Raw genomic sequence first — 22,844 nt, forward strand, 5'->3', positions numbered from 1 at the left:
AGAAAATCTACTAGAGTAATTTTCCAAATAATAAAACTAAACAAAATTAAAATTTCAAAAATATTACTTAAACTTTTCTTCATAGATAAATTTTTAAATTTTACCTTCTGCTTCTTCAAAAATTCTTCCAACTAAAATGTATTATTTATAAAACGAAGACTTGTCAGTAGTATAATAAGATGAACAAAATTAATTCATAAGACTGATTATTGATTTCTTCCCAGAATTTGCTTTCATTTATTTTCTTTTTTTTTTTTTACATTATGAGATATTTTATTTTTTCCGTTACATGTAAAGATAGTTCTCAACTTTTGTTTATACATGCTTTACAATTTCAGATTTTTCTCCCTCCCTCCCTCCCCTCCCTCCCCCCCTCCCCTAGACAGCAGGTAATCTGATATAGGTTATATCTATATATATCTATACATATACATATAGATATATATATACACACACATATATATACACATAATAACATTAATCCTATTTCTGCATTAATCCTGTTACAAGAGAAAGAATCAGAGCAGTGATGCAAAACCTCAAAATAGAAAAAAAAAAACAACAGCACCCAAAACAAAAGAAATAATATGGTTCAATCAGCATCTATACTCCACAGTTCTTTCTTTCTTTTTTTTTTCTTGGATTTGGAGATCCTCTTCTATCATGAGTTCCCTGGAACTCTTCTGTACCATTGCATTGGTGAGAAGAATAGAGTCCATCACAGTAGGTCAACACTCAATGTTGATGATACTGTGTACAATGTTCTTCTGGTTCTGCTCATCTCACTCATCATCAGCTCACGTAAGACCCTCCAGGTTTCTCTGAACTCTTCCTGCTCATCATTTCTTACAGCACAATAGTATTCCATTGTATTCATATACCACAACTTGTCCAGCCATTCCCCAATTGATGGGCACCCCCTCAACTTCCAATTCCTTGCTACCACGTAAAGAGCAGCTATAAATATTTTTGTACATGTGGGTCCCTTTCCCCCTTCCATGATTTCTTTGGGCAAAAGACCTAAAAGTGGGATTGCTGGGTCAAAGGGTATGCACAGCTTTATCGCCCTTTGGGCATAATTCCAAATTGCTCTCCAGAATGGTTGGATCAGCTCACAGCTCCACCAACAATGCATTAGTGTTCCAATTTTCCCACAGCCTCTCCAACATTTATTATCTTCCTTTTTTGTCATTTTAGCCAATCTGATAGGTGTCAGGTGGTACCTCAGAGTTGTTTTAATTTGCATCTCTCTAATCATTAGAGATTTAGAGCATTTTTTCATATGGGAATAGATAGCTTTGGTTTCTTCATCAGAAAACTGCCTGTTCATATCCTTTGACCATTTCTCAATTGGGGAATGATTTGGATTCTTATAAATTTGATTTAATTCCCTATATATTTTAGAGATGAGGCCTTTATCAGAAGCACTGGCCTCAAAAATTGTTTCCCAGCTTTCTGCCTCCCTTCTAATTTTGGATGCATTGCTTCTGTTTGTACAAAAATTTTTTAATTTAATATAATCAAAATCATCCACTTTGCATTTTATAATATACTCTATCTCATGTTTGGTCAAAAACTGTTCTCCTTTCCAAAGATCTGATAGGTAGACTATTCCTTTCTCTCCAAATTTACCTATGGTATCACCTCTTATGTCTAAATCATGTATCCATTTTGACCTTATTTTAGTATAAGGTGTAAGATGTTGGTCTAAGCCTAATTTCTGCCATACTATCTTCCAGTTTTCCCAGCAGTTTTTGTCAAATACTGAGTTCCTATCCCAGAAGCTGGAGTCTTTGGGTTTATCAAACACTACATTACTAGTGTCATTTACTACTGCATTTCCTGAGCCTAGCCTATTCCATTGATCTACCACTCTATTTTTTAGCCAGTACCAGATAGTTTTGATGACTGCCGCTTTATAGTAAAGCTCCAGGTTTGGTACCGCTAACCCACCTTCCTGTGAATTTTTTTTCATTATTTCCCTGGATATTCTTGATTTTTTGTTTTTCCAGATGAATTTTGTTATTATTTTTTCTAGCTGTATAAAATAATTTTTAGGTAGCCTGATTGGTGTGGCACTGAATAAGTAAATTAATTTAGGCAGTATTGTCATTTTTACTATATTAGCTCTGCCTATCCATGAGCAATTGATATCTTTCCAATTATTTAGATCTGATTTGATTTGTGTGAAGAGTGTTTGGTAGTTGTGTTCATAGAGTTCCTGGGTTTGTCTTGGCAAGTAGACTCCCAAGTATTTTATATTACCTACCGTTACTTTAAATGGAATTTCTCTTTCTATCTCTTGCTGCTGGACTTTGTTGGTCATGTATAGAAATGCTGATGATTTATGTGGATTTATTTTATATCCTGCTACTTTGCTAAAGTTGTTAATTGTTTCAAGTAATTTTTGACTTGATTCTCGAGGATTCCTTAAGTATACCATCATATCATCTGCAAAGAGTGATAGTTTTGTTTCCTCCTTGCCTATTCTAATTCCTTTAATTCCTTTCTCTTCTCTGATTGCTAAAGCTAACATTTCTAGGACAATATTAAATAATAGGGGTGATAATGGACATCCCTGTTTCACCCCTGATCTTATTGGGAAGGCCTCTAATTTATCTCCATTGCATATAATACTTGCTGATGGCTTTAGGTAGATACTGTTTATTATTCTAAGGAAAGCTCCCCCTATTCCTAAACTCTCTAGTGTTTTTATTAGGAATGGGTGCTGTACTTTGTCAAAAGCTTTCTCTGCATCTATTGAGATAATCATATGATTTTGGTTGGTTTTCTTATTGATGTGGTTGATTATGTTAATAGTTTTCCTAATGTTGAACCAGCCCTGCATTCCTGGTATAAATCCCACCTGGTCATAGTGTATTATCCTGGTGATCACTTGCTGTAATCTCCTTGCTAATATCTTATTTAAGATTTTAGCATCAATATTCATTAGGGAGATTGGTCTATAATTTTCTTTCTCTGTTTTTGCTTTGCCTGGTTTTGGTATCACCACCATATTTGTGTCATAAAACGAATTTGGTAGAACTCCTTCTTCACCTATTTTTCCAAATAATTTGTATAATATTGGAATTAATTGTTCTTTAAATGTTTGGTAAAATTCACCCGTAAACCCATCTGGCCCTGGGGATTTTTTCTTAGGGAGTTCATTAATAGCTTGTTCAATTTCTTTTTCTAATATGGGTTTATTTAAGGATTTTATTTCCTCTTCAGTTAACCTGGGCAGTTTGTATTTTTGTAAATATTCATCCATTTCATTTAGATTGTCAAATTTATTGGCATACAGTTGGGCAAAATATTTCCTAATTATTGCTTTAATTTCCACTTCATTGGTGGTAACATCACCCTTTTCATTTTTGATACTGGTAATTTGGTTTTCTTCTTTCTTTTTTTTAATCAAATTAACCAGTATTTTATCTATTTTATTGGTTTTTTCATAAAACCAGCTCTTAGTTTTATTGATTAGTTCTATAGTTTTTTTGCTTTCAATCTTATTGATTTCTCCTTTAATTTTCAGGATCTCTAATTTAGTGTCTAATTGGGGATTTCTAATTTGTTCTTTTTCTAGCTTTTTAAGTTGCATGCCCAATTCATTAATCTCCTCTTTCTCTTTTTTATTCATGTAAGCATTTAGAGCTATAAATTTTCCCCTAAGCACTGCTTTGGCTGCATCCCATAGATTTTGGTATGTTGTCTCATTATTGTCATTCTCTTGGATAAAGTTATTGATTGTTTCTATGATTTCTTGTTTGGCCCATTCATTCTTTAGAATGAAATTATTTAGTTTCCAATTGATTTTCATTCTACTTTTCCCTGGCTCTTTCTTACATGTAATTTTTATTGCATCATGATCTGAGAAGGATGCATTTACTATTTCTGCCTTTCTACATTTGACTATGATGTTTTTGTGCCCTAATACATGGTCAATTTTTGAAAATGTGCCATGTACTGCTGAGAAAAAGGTATATTCCTTTCTATCCCCATTCAATTTTCTCCAGACATCTATCATGTCTAACTTTTCTAGTAATCTATTCACCTCTTTCACTTCTTTCTTATTTATTTTTTGGCTAGATTTATCTAATTCTGAGAGGGGGAGATTCAGATCCCCCACTAGTATAGTATTACTATCTAATTCCTCTTGTAACTCATTTAACTTCTCCTCTAAGAACTTGGATGCTATACCACTTGGCGCATACATATTCAATATTGATATTACTTCATTATCTATAGTACCTTTAAGTAAGATGTAATTTCCTTCCTTATCTCTTTTAATGAGATCTATTTTTGCCTGCACTTTGTCTGAGATAAGGATTGCTACCCCTGCCTTTTTTACTTTAGCTGAGGCATAATATATTCTGCTCCAGCCTTTTACCTTTACTCTGTGTGTATCTCTCTGCTTCAAATGTGTTTCTTGTAAACAGCATATTGTAGGGTTCTGGTTTTTAATCCACTCTGCAATTCGCTTCCGTTTTATAGCAGAGTTCATCCCATTCACATTCACAGTTATTATTACTGACTGTCTATTCCCCTCCATTCTATTTACCCCCTTTGTACTTTTCCCCCCTTCTTTCACCCTATTCCTCCTCACCGACGTTTTACTTCTTACCCCTGCCTCCCCCAATCTGCCCTCCCTTTTTATCACCCCCCTCTCTTTTCTTTACCCTTTTCTCCCTTGCTTTTGTCCTCCCTTCTCAGTCCCCCCCTTTCCCTTCCCCTTTTGTTTCCCTAAAGAGTGAGTTAAGTTTCTTTATCCCAATGAACGTATATGTTATTCCCTCTTTGAGTCAAATCTAATGAGAATAGGGTTGAAACCATGTTCCCCCCTCCTTTCTTTCCCTCTATTATAATAGGTTTTTTTCCACCTCTTCATATGATATAATTCATCCCATTCCACCTCCCCTTTCCTCTCCTCCCCATAGACTCCCTTTTTATCTCCTTAATTCTTTTGTATCATCACATCAAAGACAATTTACATTTATACCCTCTATATAAAGTCCTTCTCTCTGCCCAAATACATTTACAGTTCTTAAGAGTTATGAGTATTATCTTCCTGTGTAGGGATATAAACAGTTTAACCTAATAGGGTAACTTTTTTTTCCCCCTCTGTTTACCTTTTTAAACTTCTCTTGAGTCTTGTATGTTGAGATCAAATTTTCTATTCAGTTCTGGTCTTTTCACCAGGAAAGATTGAAAGTCCCCAATGTCATTAAATGTCCATCTTTTTCCCTGAAAGAAAATGCACATTTTTGCTGGGTAATAGATTCTCGGCTGCAATCCAATCTCCTTTGCCTTCCGGAATATCATATTCCAAGCCTTGCAGTCCTTTAATGTTGAAGCTGCCAGGTCCTGAGCAATCCTGACTGTGGCTCCATGATATTTAAATTGCTTCTTTCTGGCTGCTTGGAGTATTTTCTCCTTCACCTGATAATTCTGGAATTTGGCTACAATATTCCTTGGAGTTTTCCTTTTGGGGTCTCTTTCAGGAGGTGATCGATGGATTCTTTCAATGATGATTTTATCCTCTGATTCTATGATATCAGGGCAGTTCTCCTTAATAATTTCCTGGAATATGCTATCTAGATTCTTTTTCTGGTCATGGCTTTCAGGCAGTCCAATGATTCTCAAATTGTCTCTCCTCGATCTGTTTTCCAGATCAGTTGTCTTTCCAATGAGGTATTTCACATTTTCTTCTATTTTTTCATTTTTTTTATTCTGCTTGACTGATTCTTGGTGTCTCATGGATTCCTTTTCTTCCAACTGTCCCACTTTAATTTTTAAGGCATTGTTTTCTTCAGTGAGATTATGCACCTTTTTTTCCATTTGGCTAAGTGAATTTTTTAAGGTATTGTTTTCTTCAGTGAGATTATGTACCTTTTTTTCCATTTGGCTAAGTGAATTTTTTAAGGTATTGTTTTCTTCAGTGAGATTATGCAGCTTTTTTTCCATTTGGCCAAATGAATTTTTTAAGGCTTTGTTTTCTTCAGCTTCCTTTTCTAAGCTGCTGATTCTTTTTTCATAGTTTTTTTGTGTTGCTTTCATTTCTCTCCCCATTTTTTCTTCTACCTCTTGCAATTGATTTTTAAAATCCTTTTTGAGCTCTTCCAGGAAGGCTTTTTGTTCTTGCGACCAATTCACCTTCCCTTGTGAGGCTTCAGATGTAGACAATTTGAGGCTATTGTCCTCATCTGAGTTTGTGTTGGCTTCTTCCCTATTGATACAGAAGCTCTCAATGGAGAGGGCTCTTTTTTGCTTCTTACTCATTATTGCAGCCTATTTATTTATTCTTTAAGTTGAGGTATGCTCTGGGGGCACCAGGATCCCTGTTTTGGGCTTCTTGTGCAGGTGTATAGGTGCTGTGTGACCGGGCTTTTACTCTGAGGCCTTTATGGTGTGTGGAGATCCCCTGTCCTGCACTTCCTGTCTGATTGTGCTCGGCCAGCCAGGCGTCAGACCCCGGCGTCTGATCCCGCCGTTCGTGGCCCTCTCGGCCGGTGCAGGTAAGTTTTTCCACTGTCCTTCTTGGCCACCAGATTTTTGAACCAGGTTCCGGGAGCCTCAGTTGTTCGGCTGTGACCCGCAGCTCCTGCTGATTTGCCCCGACCCCCTCGGCGCTGGGTTGCTGCCCTGCGCTGGGCCTCCCTTTTGCCCGAGTCAGACCGACCTTTTCCTGAAGTCTTCTAAATTATCTCTGGTTGGAGGACTGTGTCTCTCTGTCTCTTTGCAGGTTCTGTAGTTTCAGAATCCGTCCAGAGGCTTGATTTAATGTTCGTTTTGAGGGAACAGAAGGAGAGCTCAGGCAGCTTGCTGCTTCCTCTCCGCCATCTTCGCTTTCATTTATTTTCAAAGTAAGGATCACAACAATATTTATTAAATAGATCATGAATCTATATGTATTCTCCAAAAACCTAGGGATTTAAGTTAATTGGCAGTGACTCTAAAAATCTGTTGATAAGCATTAGACTTCTGGATTAAATGACCTTTAAAAACCCCTCCTGAAAATATAGAACCAAGAAGGCTGAGAAAAGGAAGGGACTTGCTGAGGTCTCCCAAATTCCCCTCCAAATCTTTAAATAACACCTCAAAATGAATTCTAGAGTGGAAGAAACCAAAAAAATGACCAGGGAAACAATTTTCCAGCTGGAGCTACTCAATTAGAAATTGCAGCAGTAATTTCCAGAGCTCAGCCCACAGACAACAAAAGGGTTAGAAGAAGATTACAGTGGTCTCTTTGACTGTTGTTGGGTGCAGGATTCTTTTGAATTGTCCATATGTAGATCCAGATCAAAGTATTGAGTGGCAATTCTAGGGTAAGGAGGAACACTAGCACACCAGAGCTTGCAGTGGGGATCCTGATCAAAGTTCCAGGGCAAAAAAAAAATGGTTGGGCTTATGCACAGACCAGAGAACAGTCTAGAAGAATTGTGACCACAGCTATCCTTAGATCATACTGCCTTGGAATAGCTAAAAACTATAGACCCCCAGAATTATCACTGAAAACAGCTGCAAAAAAATTTTAAAATGCCTGAGACTTGGGACAGTGCCCCTTCTACTACTGAGCAGAGACCCACTTTAACATAAAGTTAAAATTTAAGAAATAAAATAGAGGGTAATTGGCAAACCCAAAAGGGCCTGACCATAAAACATCACTATGAGGATAGCAAAGATCAAAGCACAAACTCAGAATACGACAAAGTCAAAATTGCTACATCAAAATCCTCAAAGAAAAATGTGAGTTGGTCTCAGTAACAAAACAAATTCCTAGAAGAGCTCAAAAGGGATTTTAAAAATCAAATAAGAATAGTAAAGAAAAAAATAGTTATTAAAAAAAACATGAAAAAGTCAACAGCTTGTTAAATAAAACTCAAAAAATACAGAGGGAAATAATTTAAAAGACAGAATAAGGGGCAGCTGGTGGCAGAGTGGATAAAGCACTGGCCTTGGATTCAGGAGGACCTGAGTTCAAATCCAGCCTCAGACACTTGACACTTAATTAGCTGTGTGATCCTGAGCAAGTCACTTAACCCTCATTGCCCTGCCAAAAAAATAAATAAATAAAAAACAGAATAAGCTAAATGGTAAAAACAAAACAAACAAACAAAAAACAACCACCACCAAAAATCTACTTAAGAGAACTCCTTAAAAAGTAGATTTCATCAAAGGGAAAATAAGATACAAAAGCTCACTGAAGAAAATCATTCCTTAAAAATTAGAATTGGGCAAATGGGAGATAATCATTCCATGAGACATCAAGAAATGATTAAAAACAATCAAAAGAATAAAAAAATAAAGAAAATATGAAATATCTCCTTGGAAAAATAACTGACTTGGAAAACATATTAAGAAAAGTTAATTTAAGAATTATTTGACTACTTGAAAACTATGATTAGAATCCACTAATAACCTACTGAAAGAGATTCTAAAAGTAAAAGTCCTGGGAATATTATTGCCATGTTTTAAAATTTACTAAGTCAAGGATAAATTATTGCAAACAGCTAGAAAAAAAATTCAAATATTATGGAACCACATTTGAGATGACAAGTTTTAGTAGCTTCTGCATTAAAGGCTTAGAATATAATATTCTGGAGGGCAAAGGAGCTAGGATTACAAACAAGAATCATCTATCCAGCAAAACTGAATATAATCCTTCATAGGAAAAAAGGTGAGTATTCAAGGAAATACAGGATTTTCAAGCTGTTGTTGTTGTTGCTGTTGTTTTTGTTGTTGTTGTTTGTCCTTCATTCCCAGAGAGGACCACAGGATTTGGGTGATGTCATAACTGCCAGTGAAGTGAGGGAGGGCTGTCCAAGATCACCAACCTCACTCTCTCCTCCAGAACGATCCGAGTCCAGGTACAAGATATATATCAGGGTGGCTGGAGATGGCCCTGGATGTTTAAGGCAATTGGGGTTAAGTGACTTGCCCAGGATCACACAGCTGGTAAGTGTCTGTATTGTGATTTGAAATCAGGTCCTCTTGATGCCAGGGCTAGTGCTTTATCCACTGTGCCACCTACCTGCCCTGGATTTTCAAGCATTCCTAATTAAAAGACCAGAGCTAAATAGAAAATTTAACTTTCAAATAAAAGACTTAAGAGAAGGAAAAAAAGGTAAAAAAGAAAGAGAAATAAGGGATTGAATAAGATTAAACTGTCTATATTCCCACATAGAAAGATCATACTTGTAACACCTAAGAACTTTCTTGTTATTAGGTCTCTTAGAAGGAATATAAATAGACAGATGACAAGGGTGTGAGGTTAATATTATAGGAATATATCTAAAAAATAAAATCAAAGGGTAAGGAAAAAGAATTCTCTGGGAAAAGGGGAAAGGGAGAGGTAGAATGGGGTAAATAATCTCACATGAAGGAGGCATAAAAGAACTTTAATAGTAGAAGGAAAGATAGGGGATTGAGGGGGGTGTGCTTAAACTTACTCTCATGAGAATTGGCTCAAAGAGGAAATTATATATACATATATATATATATACATACATACATACATATATATATACATAGAAACCTACATAACCCTATGGGAAAGTAGGAGGGGGAAGGGAATAAGAGAAGGGAGGGCATATTGGGGAGGCAGTAGTCAGAAGTAAAACATTGGAAAATGGACAGGGAAAAATAGTGTGCAGAATAAATTGTGTAGGAGAGAGAGAAATACAGTTATCATAACTGAATAAAAATTATAGTAAGCTTCTCTGATAAAGACCTTAATTCTCAAATATATATGTATATAAGAATTGAGTCAAATTTCTAAAAATAAGTCATTCCCCAACTGACAAATTTTCAAAGGATATGAACAGGCAGTTTTCAAATGAAGTAATCAAAATTATCAATAGTCATATGAAAAATGCTGTTAACCACTATTGATTAGAGAAGTACAAATTAAAATATCTCTGAGGCACCACACCATACCTATCATATTGGCTAATATGACAGAAAAAGACAATGACAAATGTTGGAAGGAATGTGGGAAAATTGAGACACTACTGCTCTGTTGGTGGAGTTGTGAACTGATTTAACTAATCTGAAGAACAATTAGGAATAATTCCCAAATAGCTATAAAACCATGCATATACTTTGAGCCAGCAATACCACGACTAGGTCTATATCCCGCAGTGATTTTAAAAAGAAAAAAGAAAAAGGACTTGTATGCATGCAAATATTTATAATAGCTCTGTTTGTGTTGGCAAAGAATTGGAAATGGAAGAGAAGTCCATCAATTGGAGAATGGCTGAGCAAGTTGTGGCATATGATTGTGATGTGATAACCTTGTCCTATAATAAATGATGAGCAAGATACTGTCAGAAAAACTGGGAAAGACTTATATGAACTGATGCAAAATAAAATGAGGAGAACCAAGAGAATTATGTACACAGAACAGCAATATTGTATTGTGAATGATCAACTATGAATGACTTAGCTATTCTCATCAATATAATTTTTTAAATCTTATTTATTTTTTTTTCTTAACAACAAACATTTATTTTATTTTTTTCCAGTTACATGTAAGGGTAATTTTCAACATTCATTTTCATTAGATTTAGAGTTCCAAATTTTTCTCCCTTCCTCCCTCCCTCCCTTTCCTCCCCCCTCCACAAGACAGCAACCAGGTTATATATGTACAATCCACAAGTGCTCTTTTTTATCAGTTCTTTCTATGGGAGTGCAGCCATATGATTGTTAAAAATAATTCTGAAGGACATGAGAAAAAAAGAAAAAAATGTTACCCATATCCAGAGGAAGGATTGTTGGAGTCTAAATGAAGATATATATATATATATATATATATATATATATATATATATATATATATATATATATATATATATATATATATCTGAGTGTTGGTATATGTGTATATGTATGTAAGTGTGTACAAGGACAGATATCATTTCTTTAGTGCCACAATAGCTACTTAGGTTCATATATCACAAATTCTTTAGCCATGATCAAAGGCATAATTTGTTTTTAGTTTTTGGCTACTACAAAAAAAGCAATGAGGGGAGATAATGTGGAGTTCAAATTAAAAAAAAACAAATATTAAACATAGTTTTATGTGCAATTGGGGAAAATAAAATATTAAATAAATATTTAAAATCCTCGACTTTTGATATAATTCTATAATGAACATTCACTATTTCCTCTCCCACAAGCATTTAAAATAATATTAATGTAGCAATAACTTATAACAATAGTGTTTGCAAGTATATCAAAGTAAAAATCTAGTATTGTAGCTATTGCATAGGTTTTAAATTTTTTATTGATAAACTCTTTATTCATAACTTTTTAAAATATCACCTTCATTTAATAATACTAGTAGTTGGAATTTTTTTAGGGCAGCTACATGGTACAGTAGAGTTCTAGGCCTAAACCTGTAAGGCCTCTTCCTGAGTTTAAATGCTATAAGTTTTTGTTTTGTTTTTGTTTTTGTTTTTTGTTGGTTTGGGGTTTTTTTTAGTGTATATAGGATATTTCTTTTTAATTTTTGCCTCCTTGTGACATTTATATATATATATATACATATATATACATATATATACACACACATATTCATATATATGTCCATATATGTGAGTGTGTGTATATATGTGTGTGTATGTATGTATGTGTGTATATGTATGTATGTATGTATATGGAGAGAGAGAGGTACTATTGTTATCCCCATTTTATACTAAATGAAACTGAAACAGATAAGAGTAAATGACTTACCCAGAACTACATAGCTAGTAAATGTTCAGCAGATGAATTTGAACTCCAGTTGTCCTGACTCCAGACACAGAACTTTATAGAATGTGTGACCTAGATGACTCTACAGCACAACAGATTCATAAATTCACATATTTTATTCCTTTTCTCTTCCCTACTCCTCTCCTTACCTCCTTTACCATAGGAATAAGGAAAAACAAGTAAATCATTTTGTCAGCAACATAGACTGAAATACTTCTAGACCAAAATGAATTTCCTTCCTTCTTCCTTCCTTCCTTCCTTCTATCTACCTTCTTCCCTTCCTTTTCCCTTTCAACTTTTATTAAGCACTTACTATGTGGAATTACAATACAAATGTGCAATTTCAGGAACATGGACAAAGGAAGAATTATTTTTCAATGATAGTCTTCAAATTAAATCATTTAATTGATTTCATACTCCTTTTTTAATAACATCTGTCCTTGTACACACTTACATACATATACACATATACCAACACTCAAATAGAAACACAAACCATAAGAACTCCTATATAAATTATATTTCAGCTAATACTCAATACTAGGTTCTACTAAACTTGATCTATTATTTTCATTGGTTCTTTTTATTTTTTTGCTCATTTCTATAATGATCAATTTTCATTTATTGCATTAATTTTAAATGGTTAAACATATATACCTACAAAATAAAACAATAATGCCATCTCATATCAGATATTCCATCTCTTCTTAAGTAAAAAGTAAACCCATTATAAGGCTACAAATTAAAAACAAGCCCTAATTTTAAAGAACCTGCCTTTATGCACATATAAACTTTGTTCTCTGAAGCTATTCTAATAAATGTATAAACTCATCCATAAAATATTTGAGAAATTTTTCAAATACTAATGGATCATCTGATTTCATTTGATGATGTCTTTTCATGTATTTGGTACCTAATGCCATAACCACAAATAGGGTAACAGATAAAAGACAGAAATTACTGCCGTTAACCAGGAGGAAAAAAGCTTACCTGAAAAGAAAGGTCCACATAGGAGCCAAAGCTCTCTAATGCCAAGATAAAATATTAAAAACATTATTGAAAGCATTTTTGCTTTAAACGTAGTTCCAATAATCAGAACATGCTTCATAGAAAGCACAATTCCTCCCTTCTGGTATAAGCTCAGGGAATCACTTCTACATTACTATAGCTTCCGGGAATGCAGCCTCTTTTGTATTTGTCCAGGGCCCATAACCCATGTCCAGTTCACACCATCTGGTATCCAAATTGCTTTGGTAACTGATATCCTTTGGTTCCTTTTATCATCTCACAAGATCAGGCTTGCTGTTACTCACCTTTCACCAACATTATGTCTATACAACAAAAACCAGAGATCTGGAAATTATCTACTCATTTGATTGAATATTAGCAGTCAATCTGAACTATGTGTAGCTCAGACTGAAAAGTGCTAAAAAATTTCCAAAGCATTGCTTTTTTTTTTTTGTATTGTCAACATGGTGTTAAAAATTAACACCATCATCATCATTCCTTAAGTCAGTGTATAATAGTGAAAAAAAATTAATTTGGAGTGACATTAATTTGAGCCCTAGTCCTGTTACTAGCTGCTTGATTTTGACTGTCAGTTTACCTCTCTCTGGGATTCTGTTAAATGTGAGGTTTGGTTTAAATGATCTCTGAGTTCCTTATCAGCTCTAAAGCTTTTTTATCTTATTGTCCTAAGAACCCTTCCCCAAATTAAATATGACTTACATTTCCCTTTATAGTGGAGTTTAACAAACATGATAACATATTCAACTTTTTATACCGTAGATGTAGTCATGTGTCAGCTTGTTGATATGAGCAAAACTTAGTGCCATCCTGAATGAAAAGATTTTTTTCAATACAAATTCTATACTAATTTTGTTCCCTGATACTGTACTAAACAGTCTGCCATGTGAAATGGGGGACCGAAGGTCTTATATCTGGGTTCATTATCAAGCATACCACTTCCCACCCATACACCTTTCTCTGTTAGACACAGTTCACACATGCATTCCAGGTCATGCTTATCCTGCTTACTCACCAACTGATTCTGCTTATCCAGTTTCTAATGGGATCACTTAGCATTTCTGGGGACAAGTGAGCAAGGAAAGAATGTCTGGAACCAGTGCTCTGACTTGCTCAATGATCATAACATTAGCAACATTCAGTTGTGACACACACAGAAACTCACCGACATGGATGCACAAAGAATATAGTCTTTTCTTCTCTATTTAGTCTCATCTCTCATCCTATGAAAATGGCACAAGAACAACAGAAGACCCCTCTGACTTTCCACATGGAAGAATCAAGTAGGGCTCCATTCCCAAAACACAAAAGTTCTTTTCCTGCTTATTTTGATGCCTTATTTTGACATGGAGGTGACCTATTGGAAACCTTATAGTGTTGGTCCACAGACAGACTATGTTCATTGTGTTATTATGAGCCTAATTTAGAGAGGTTCATTGCCAGGTGGAAGCAAGTCAATGCATTTTTTTTGGCTACCTCAACTCTTGAAAACCACAGAGGGACCATGATCTGAATTAGTAGGATAACTGAGACAGCAGGACCATATGGATGATGGTAGTAACATCAGTGATACTTGCACTGCTATCATTTTATTAATACTCCAATGAATATGGCAGAAATTATTAACCAAGGATGTTAGGAAAATCTTTTTTGCATTATTACCACATTAACACTTATTGACCAAGGGGGAGTTTGTTTTAAAATAATAGCACTATGTGACAACTTCAAGCAGTGGTATATGAAGATTTAAAGCAATGGAGACAGGCACTAAGATCTATCAGTTCCCTAATGGTGCTTGTCTGGGTTCAACAGCTGCATCCTTGCACTGGATTCACACATGGAGAACTCCAGCAAACCACAAATTGGTCACAGTCATATAGAAATGAACATTAAAGCCTGTGTGGTATGCATGGGGTTTGGCCACATGGGTAGGCTTTTATTTTACAGATGTGGTGGTTTTGGAGGCTAACATCTCAGACACAGGTGAATGCATATTGTGTGTTTTCATGTTAGGCTCCTTGAAAACATACAAATAACAATATATTTAGGGATAGAAGGAACTTTGTATGTGATCCGACTCCTTTATTTTACAAATGATGAAACTGAGACATATAGAGGTTAAGTGACTTGCCCAAGATCACACAAGTGGTAAATAACAAGACTGTCATTGGGACCACAGCTCTAAAATCCCAAATCAAATCCCCAAATGATTCAACATGACCCTTTCTACTTAAGCCTTCTTCTTTAGGGGAAAGGAATGTGAAAGTATTTTCTTCAGAAGCTGTAGTACCAATTAAAGTGAATGTTGGTAAGAACAATGATGTTCTATAAAGGGGGAAATGAACACTATAAATTCAAAGGTTGTTGTGTTTAACTATCTTTATTGTAATATATAATAAGACCTATATCCATGTGTTCACTTTTATGAAAAAAATGGACCAAATGATTCTTTGTTCCCCATTCACCAAGTCCTTGGTTTATTTTTCCTCTTTAACAACCACCAATTAATTCAAAGAAAGCATAAGCATTCTAAGGAGATAATGAAAACTCTAAGCATTCCTTTGGTTTCAAGCTTTAGGAACAAGACATGGTCACAGAAGTTTTATGTAATGTACTTCATATGAAATCTCTGGGTACAAAAAAGTACTGTGCCAAGGCCAAAATGAAAAGCATTGAGTTACCCAAAAGCTATTTGGCTAGTCAGTGAACTGAAGCATTGTAAGAAAGCCTGGGATTAAAGGAAATTTTTTCAAAGCATGCATTGGCGTAGATGGGAGGGTTGCTTTCCTATTGGCAGATCAGGCATATAGGAAGCAGAGTAAAGATGCTTCTCCCACCCATGGCTATTTTCCTTTCATTCATTTATTATGTAAGAACAGCTGAACTCCTTGGATTGGGAATAAGGAACAAAGTCTAGACATGATTTATTGGCCACCTACTCATGGAAACAGAACGACAACATCTACTCTTTCCTCCTGGAATTCTCTCTCCCTCTCCAATTTGCCACTTATTTTAGATAGCATATTTTGTGCATTAAATGATACAGAAATGAAGAGCTGCCTTAATGCTACTGAGATAGAGGAATGTGTTTTTTAGACATGAAAAAGACTAGCTAGACTCTGAAATGGGTAAATGAATCCCATCTCTCTAAAAGGATACCTCTGGCTAGTTATTCTACCAAACAGCCAGATGTTGATGATATATCTGCATTTGGCTTTGGGGTACTGGTCACAAGATTTACTGGTGAATATTAATATACCTAGTGCTAGCTGAATAACAGTAGATCTAGGCATAGGTCTTTTCATTTCTTCCCCATGACTGGCATTCTTAGAATTTGTCTTCAGTAAGCCTTGGGAGTGTTTCATTTCATAACCCAGTGGTAGTGTGGTAAAATAGTAATGACACTGCAGACATAAGATCATATATTTAGAGGATGAACAAAGACATTAGAGTAGTAGGAAGAATAACCAAAGGTCTCCAACATAACTCCTCTACAAAGATCTAGAAAACAAAGCAGACCAATTCCTCATCAGGAAATCTCTAAGCTGTGTACTTAGCAAGGAATAGTACAGAAACAAGTAACAACTGAGTGTCTCTGACCCTAAGAATAGAGTGGTCTCAGATCCAGCTCTCAGCCCAGTCTGAAGCTGGCAATAAAATATCTAGGGCAGGAAGCCTAAGCCAAAAGGGAGCCAACCATTTTCTCTCCAACTCTGAACCTATTTAACTTTCTAGCTGTCTGCCATTCCGGTCTGAAACTGACAAGCTCTTGATCTGAACAACACGACTCACACAAATAAAGTGAGAGAAAAGAAGACTATATTTGTAAAACAGGATCCAACAATTTAGTATTTACAGGAAACACATGTAAATATATTATGCTTTAGTTGAAGTAAAAAAGAAAGCAAGTAGCAATCATGATTTCAGTGAAAGCAAAAACAACAACAACAAATAAACAATTAAAAGAGATGAACAGCAAAACTATATTTGGTGAAAAAGGTACCATAGACAACAAATTAATACTAATACAAAACATATATGCTACCAAATGGCACAGCATCTAATATGTAAAGGAAGGGTTAGATGAGATACAGGGAAGAATATATAGTTGGTTGGTTGTTGTCCTTGATTCTTGAAGAGGAACAAGATGACATCACTCTGTGGAGGTCAAGGTACAGTGTTTCTGACTGTGGCTGATCAAACCAATAGGATCTCAGAAGGCTCTACCACAGTTTTGTCACAAATAGTCCAAACTATAGTAAACATAGTAAAACTATAAAAGTTGGGAGACTTCAACCTACCCACTCAAACTTAAATAAATCTAAACAGAAAATAAAACAAGTGAATGGCTTAAATGGAATTTCAGAAAATAGAGATAGGAGAGCCCTCTGGAGATTATCAAAATGGAATAGAAAGAAGTAGACTACAATGCAATTAAAATGTATTCAACAAAGTACCCCTGAATAAATTAATAAAAATCAATTGGAAAATAAATAACAATTCTATAACATTTAGAATCCTAAGGAATTATAAAAAATAAAAAGTCTTTTTCTAAAACTAACTTAATTCAAAGAACAAATAATGGAGACAACAGATGGTGTCATTAACATTAATGACAAAAAGGAAACATCATACAGGAATTTAGGGGATACCACCAATAATACGAGAGCAGATCAAATTAGACATACAACTTAAAAACAATCAATTAAAACCTTAAATAAAATACCTAAATAGAAATCTTGTTAATCAAATGATATATTAACAAAATTGAATGTAAACATTAGAATTGATAAATAATTGCCATTTTATTAGCTAATTTGTTATTAATAAGAAATAAGGAAATCAAATTAAAAGTATTAATAAAAATTTAAAAGGAGAAATTACAACCAATGAAGAAAAATAAATTAAGATCTATTTTTGCTTAATTATATGCTAATAAAACTCACAGTCTAAATAAAATGGATGAAAATGTACATATACATGTACATATATGTATTGTAAGGGCCTAAAATTCTGGCTATGATGTCTAAAATCTGAGTGGTTGCTTTAAATTAGAAGCTTTAGCAAAAGTTTAGACTTTTAAGTATTTATTAAAGTGCATTAGAAGTTAGTGAAAGAGAGAGAGGTAAAAATCAAACTTCTTCTAACTATCTCTAAGAGAGACCAGCATCTGTCCTCCTGCCAAGCCCAAATCAGGAACTGAAAAGGCCTTGCTCCTCCCTCCTTCTTGTAGAAGCCTCCTGTGAAACAGGAAACAAAGCTGTCCACACACACACAGCTCCAATCTAATTGGTTGGTAGCACTGATTGACACAACTAATAGGTGGTTACTTCCGGACGCTAAGTCACACGAGGATGCCAAGTCGCATGCTTTCTTTTCAGGCCAGAGATCACAATGTCTCTCCCAGCAGGGGGTGTCATTCCAATTCTTACAGTATATATGTATATATGTATATGCATGTATGTGTACACACACACACACACACACACACATATACATATATATATATATATAAAATGCCCAAATTAACAGAATAAGCAATGCAGGATTTGAATGACAAAATCTCAGAAAAAAATAAATTCAAAAATGAAAACATAATGAACTTTAAAAGGAAAAATGCTAGGACCCAATGGATTTACATGCAAATCAAGCAATTTATTTATTTATTTAACTGTTCATTCATTCATTCATTTTTTTATTATTATATATTTGTTTCTTTGTTTCTTTTTTGGTTGGTTGGGGTATAGACCTAGTAGTGCTATTACTAGGTCAAAGGTTATGCACAGTGTCATAGGCCTTTGGGCATAGTTCCAAATTGATCTCCATAATGGCTAGTTCAATTCACAAATCCACTAACAATTCATTAGTGCTTCAATTTTTCAAAGCTTCTCCAACATTTATTATTTTCCTTTTTTGTCATAGTAACCAATCTGATAGGTGTAAGGTGGTACCTGAGTTGTTTTAACTTGCATTTCTCTAATCAATAGTGATTTAAAGCATTTTTTCATATGGCAATAGATAGCTTGGATTTCTTCATCTGAAAACTGTCTGTTCATATTATTTGAAAATTTCTCATTTGTATAATGACTTGCCTTCTCATCAATTTTATTTCATTCTCTATTTATTTTGCAAATGAGGCCTTTATCAGAAACAAAAGCTGTAACAAAAATTTCCCAGCTTTCTGCTTTCCTTATTTTTTTAAATAGTGTTTTCTCATAATAATAAATGTATTTATTTAGAATTTTCCCCAAGTTACATGTAAAAACAAATTTTTGCACTGATTTTTGAAAACTTTGTTTTCCAAATTCTCTTCCTCCCTCACTCCTGAACCCTCCCTCAGAAATCAAGCAATTCAATATAAGTTATACATGTACAGTCATGCAAAACATCTGCGTATTAGTAAGCTTGTGAAAGAAAACAGTTAAAATAACTTTAGAAGGAGGAACTAGCAAAAAAAAAATTATACTTCCATCTGTATTCAGATACCATCAGTTTAGGGGCAGCTAGGTGGTGCAGTGGGTAAAGCAACACCCCTGGATTCAGGAGGACCTGAGTTCAAATCTGGCCTCAGACACTTGACACTTACTAGCTGTGTGACTCTGGGCAAGTCACTTAATCCTCATTGCCCCACAAACACACACACACACACACACACACACACACACACACACACACACACACAATGACCAGATACTATCAGTTTGTTCTCTGTAGATGGACTGCATTTTTTCATAAGTCCTTCTGATAACATCCTGCTCATAATTTCTTTCACAGAAATATTGCTAACTGTATTACCCTCCATCCTATTGCTTCCCCTTGATATTTACTCTATTTTCTAACTTCTTTCACCCTATCCTTCCTCAAAAGTGTTTTGCTTTTTTACTACCCCCTCTGAAAATCTGCCCTCCCTTCCTTCACCTCTCCCTTCTCATCCCCTTCCTCGATGAATTTCCCACGGGGCAATATATATCACTATATGTAGAGATCTCAGAAGGCTAGAGGCCTCCTCAGAAGTTCCAGGCATAACCTTTCCTTAACAAAAGCAAAAGGGCGAGATGTAGAGAACTCAGAGGGCCAGAGGTCTTTTCTGAAGTTCCCCTCCCCGGTGTTATGCCGAAACCTTTAGGTTTGAGGAGGAATGGTTAGTGTTCCAGGCATTATGCCAAGACCTTTGGGCTAATGAGGCACAGTCAAAATGTTCTGAATATCAAGGACAAGGGAGTAAGGAAGACAACATAACAAAATGCTAGGAGGAAAAGTTCTCATGGGTTGTAAGGTTAAAGAAGAAGCCAGGTGGTCTCAATATCTTGCAACTGTTCCTGGGAATATGCTGTATCTGCCACTTATAACTTGATGGATGGTTCTGTTTTTCAAAAATTTTCTCATGAACTCATGCTTTGTTTTATTAAAAGAGGATTGCTAGGTAGGGAAATAGAGTAGAGTTTGCTGCATTTTAGAAAGAAAGCCTGCCTCCTGTCATTCGTCTCACTTTCTGCCCCTTTTTCATTCCCCAGATTTGAAATGCGGGTCATTTCACCTATACTCACTTGAGTGTGCATGTTATTCTTTTTCGTTCCTCAGATTTGAAATGCGGGTCATTTCAACCATACTCACTTGAGTGTGTATGTTATTCCATGTTTGAGCCAATTCTGATGCGAGTAAGTCACACTTACTCCTCTGCTTGTTCCCAATCTTCCCCTTCATCCCTAAAACTTTTTCTTGCTTCTCTTATATGAACTACTTTACCCCTATTCCACCTTTCCCTTTCCCTTTCTTCCAGGGCATTCCTCTCACCCCTTAATTTTATTTTAAATATGTCATAATAGGGCAGCTTCATGATACAGTGGACAAAGCGCCAAGTCTGCACCCAGGAGGCCCTGAGCACAAATCCAGTGCCAGACATATGCCACCCACCCTGCCTGCCCCACAAATAAAAAGGATAAATGAAAAATAAACATATTACAGATATCATCCCTTCATCTTCAATTCACACTTGTGCCTTTTAAGTATATTCATTTCTGCTGCCCTAATACTGAGAAAGTTCTTATGAGTTAGAATTATCATCTTCCCATATAGGAATGCAAACAATTTAACACTTTAACATCCCTCATGATTTCTTTTTACTGTTTACTGTTTTTATACTTCTCTAAGGTTTTGTATTTGAAAGTCAAATTTTCTATTCAGTTCAGGTCTTTTCATCACAAATGCTCCTTTTCATTGAAGTCCCATGTTCCTACCCTGAAAAATTTTACTCAGTTTTGCTGAATGGGTGATTCTTCTTGTAGTTCCGGTTCCTTTGCCATCTGGAATATCATATTCTGTGCCCTTTGGTCCTTTCATATAGAAGCTGCGAGATCTTGTATTATCCTGACTGTAACTCCAGAGAACTTGAATTGTTTCTTTCTAGCTGCTTGCAATATTTTCTCCTTGACTTGGGAGCTCTACAATTTGGCTATAATATACCTGGAAGTTTTCATTTTGGAATCTCAGGAAGTGATCAGTTGATTCTTTCTATTTCTATTTTATCTTTTGCTTCTAAAATATCAGGGCAGTTTTCTCTGAGAGTTTCCCAGAAGATGATGTCTAAGCTCTTTTTTTTATCATGGTTTTCAGGTAGTCCAGTAATTTTCAAATGATCTCTCCTAGATCTATTTTTCAGGTCAGCTGCTTTTCCAAGAAGATATTTCACATTGCCCTATATTTTTTCATTCATTTAGTTTTTCTTTACTGTGTCTTGATTTCTCATAAAGTCATTATCTTCTATTTGCTCAATCCTAATTCTTAAGCAATGATTTCTTCAGAGAGCTTTTGTACTTCATTTTCCATTTGTCCAGTTTGGCTTTTCAAACTTTTGACTTTTTTTTCATGACCCTCCTGCATCCTCTTTCCATTTTTCCTCTGCCTCTCTTACTTTTCCCTCTATCTCTCTTACCTTATCTTCAAAGTCCTTTTTGAGAGCTTCTATGCCCTGAGAACAATTCATATTTTTCTTGGAAGCTTTGAATGTAGGAGCTTTAACTTTGTTATCTTCTTCTGAAGCTATATTTTAATCTACCTTGTTACCAAAGAAACTTTTGATGATCCACATCATTTTCTGCCTGTTCATTATCTTAGCCTATTTCTTGACTTTTAACTCCTTCTTATAAGGGCTAAAATTCTAGCTATAATGTCTAAAATCTAATGAGTGGTCACCTTAAATTAGAAAACATATAGCACCAATCTTTGGGTATTAAGTATTTATTAAAGTATATTAGGGGTTAGTAAAGAGAAACATGTGGATCAAGTATGAAATTTTGCTTGCTCTCCATATCCTACCTGTCTCTTGTTCCCCAGCAGAAGTCTCCCACCAAAAGGCCCCACTCACTCCTCAGCTTCTCCCAGAAGCCTCCTGAGAAACCAGAAACAGGGCCGTTCACACACATAGCTCCAAGGTAATTGGCTGGTAGCTCTGATTGACAGGTCCCAGAGGTGGTTCTATAGATGTAACTTCTGTACACCAGGCAACTTCTGGATGCTGGGTAACTTCCAGACACTAAAGTCACATGGTTTCTAAATTACATGCTTTCTCCTCATGGCAGAGCTTCCCTGCAACATCTTTCCCAGCAGGGGGTGTCATTCCAATTCTCACATTCTTAAATTGGGACACTGCTTCCAGGATGTACTATCCCAAGTTTCAGGGGGTCCCAGGTATTATGACTCAAGGCAAGGCACATTCTCAGCTTGACTGGCTTGTGATCTGGTCTGTAAGTAACCACGGGTCTACTTACTCTTTAACCCATATGAGCTTTAAATTCACCTCAGGCTCCCCTAGCAGAGGTGGCACCCCTCCCACTGTGTTCAGCTGCAGGGAGGCCTCTGAGCCAGGCTAAACTGCACAGACAAAAACCCCGTGCCATAGGTGTGGCACAGCACACCCTGTTTGCACAGCAGAAAGGCCCATGAAAACCCTCAGGGACATTGGGGTTTGCTTCACCCAGACCCAGCTGAAGGCTCATGAAGCACAGGGCTTGGCTGGCCCTGGGGGCAGTGAGCCCAAGTTTCACCTGGGAGAGCAGGTTAAAAAAAAG

This window comes from Dromiciops gliroides, chromosome 3, assembly GCF_019393635.1.
Source record: "Dromiciops gliroides isolate mDroGli1 chromosome 3, mDroGli1.pri, whole genome shotgun sequence".
In the NCBI taxonomy this organism is placed as follows: Eukaryota; Metazoa; Chordata; class Mammalia; order Microbiotheria; family Microbiotheriidae; genus Dromiciops; species Dromiciops gliroides.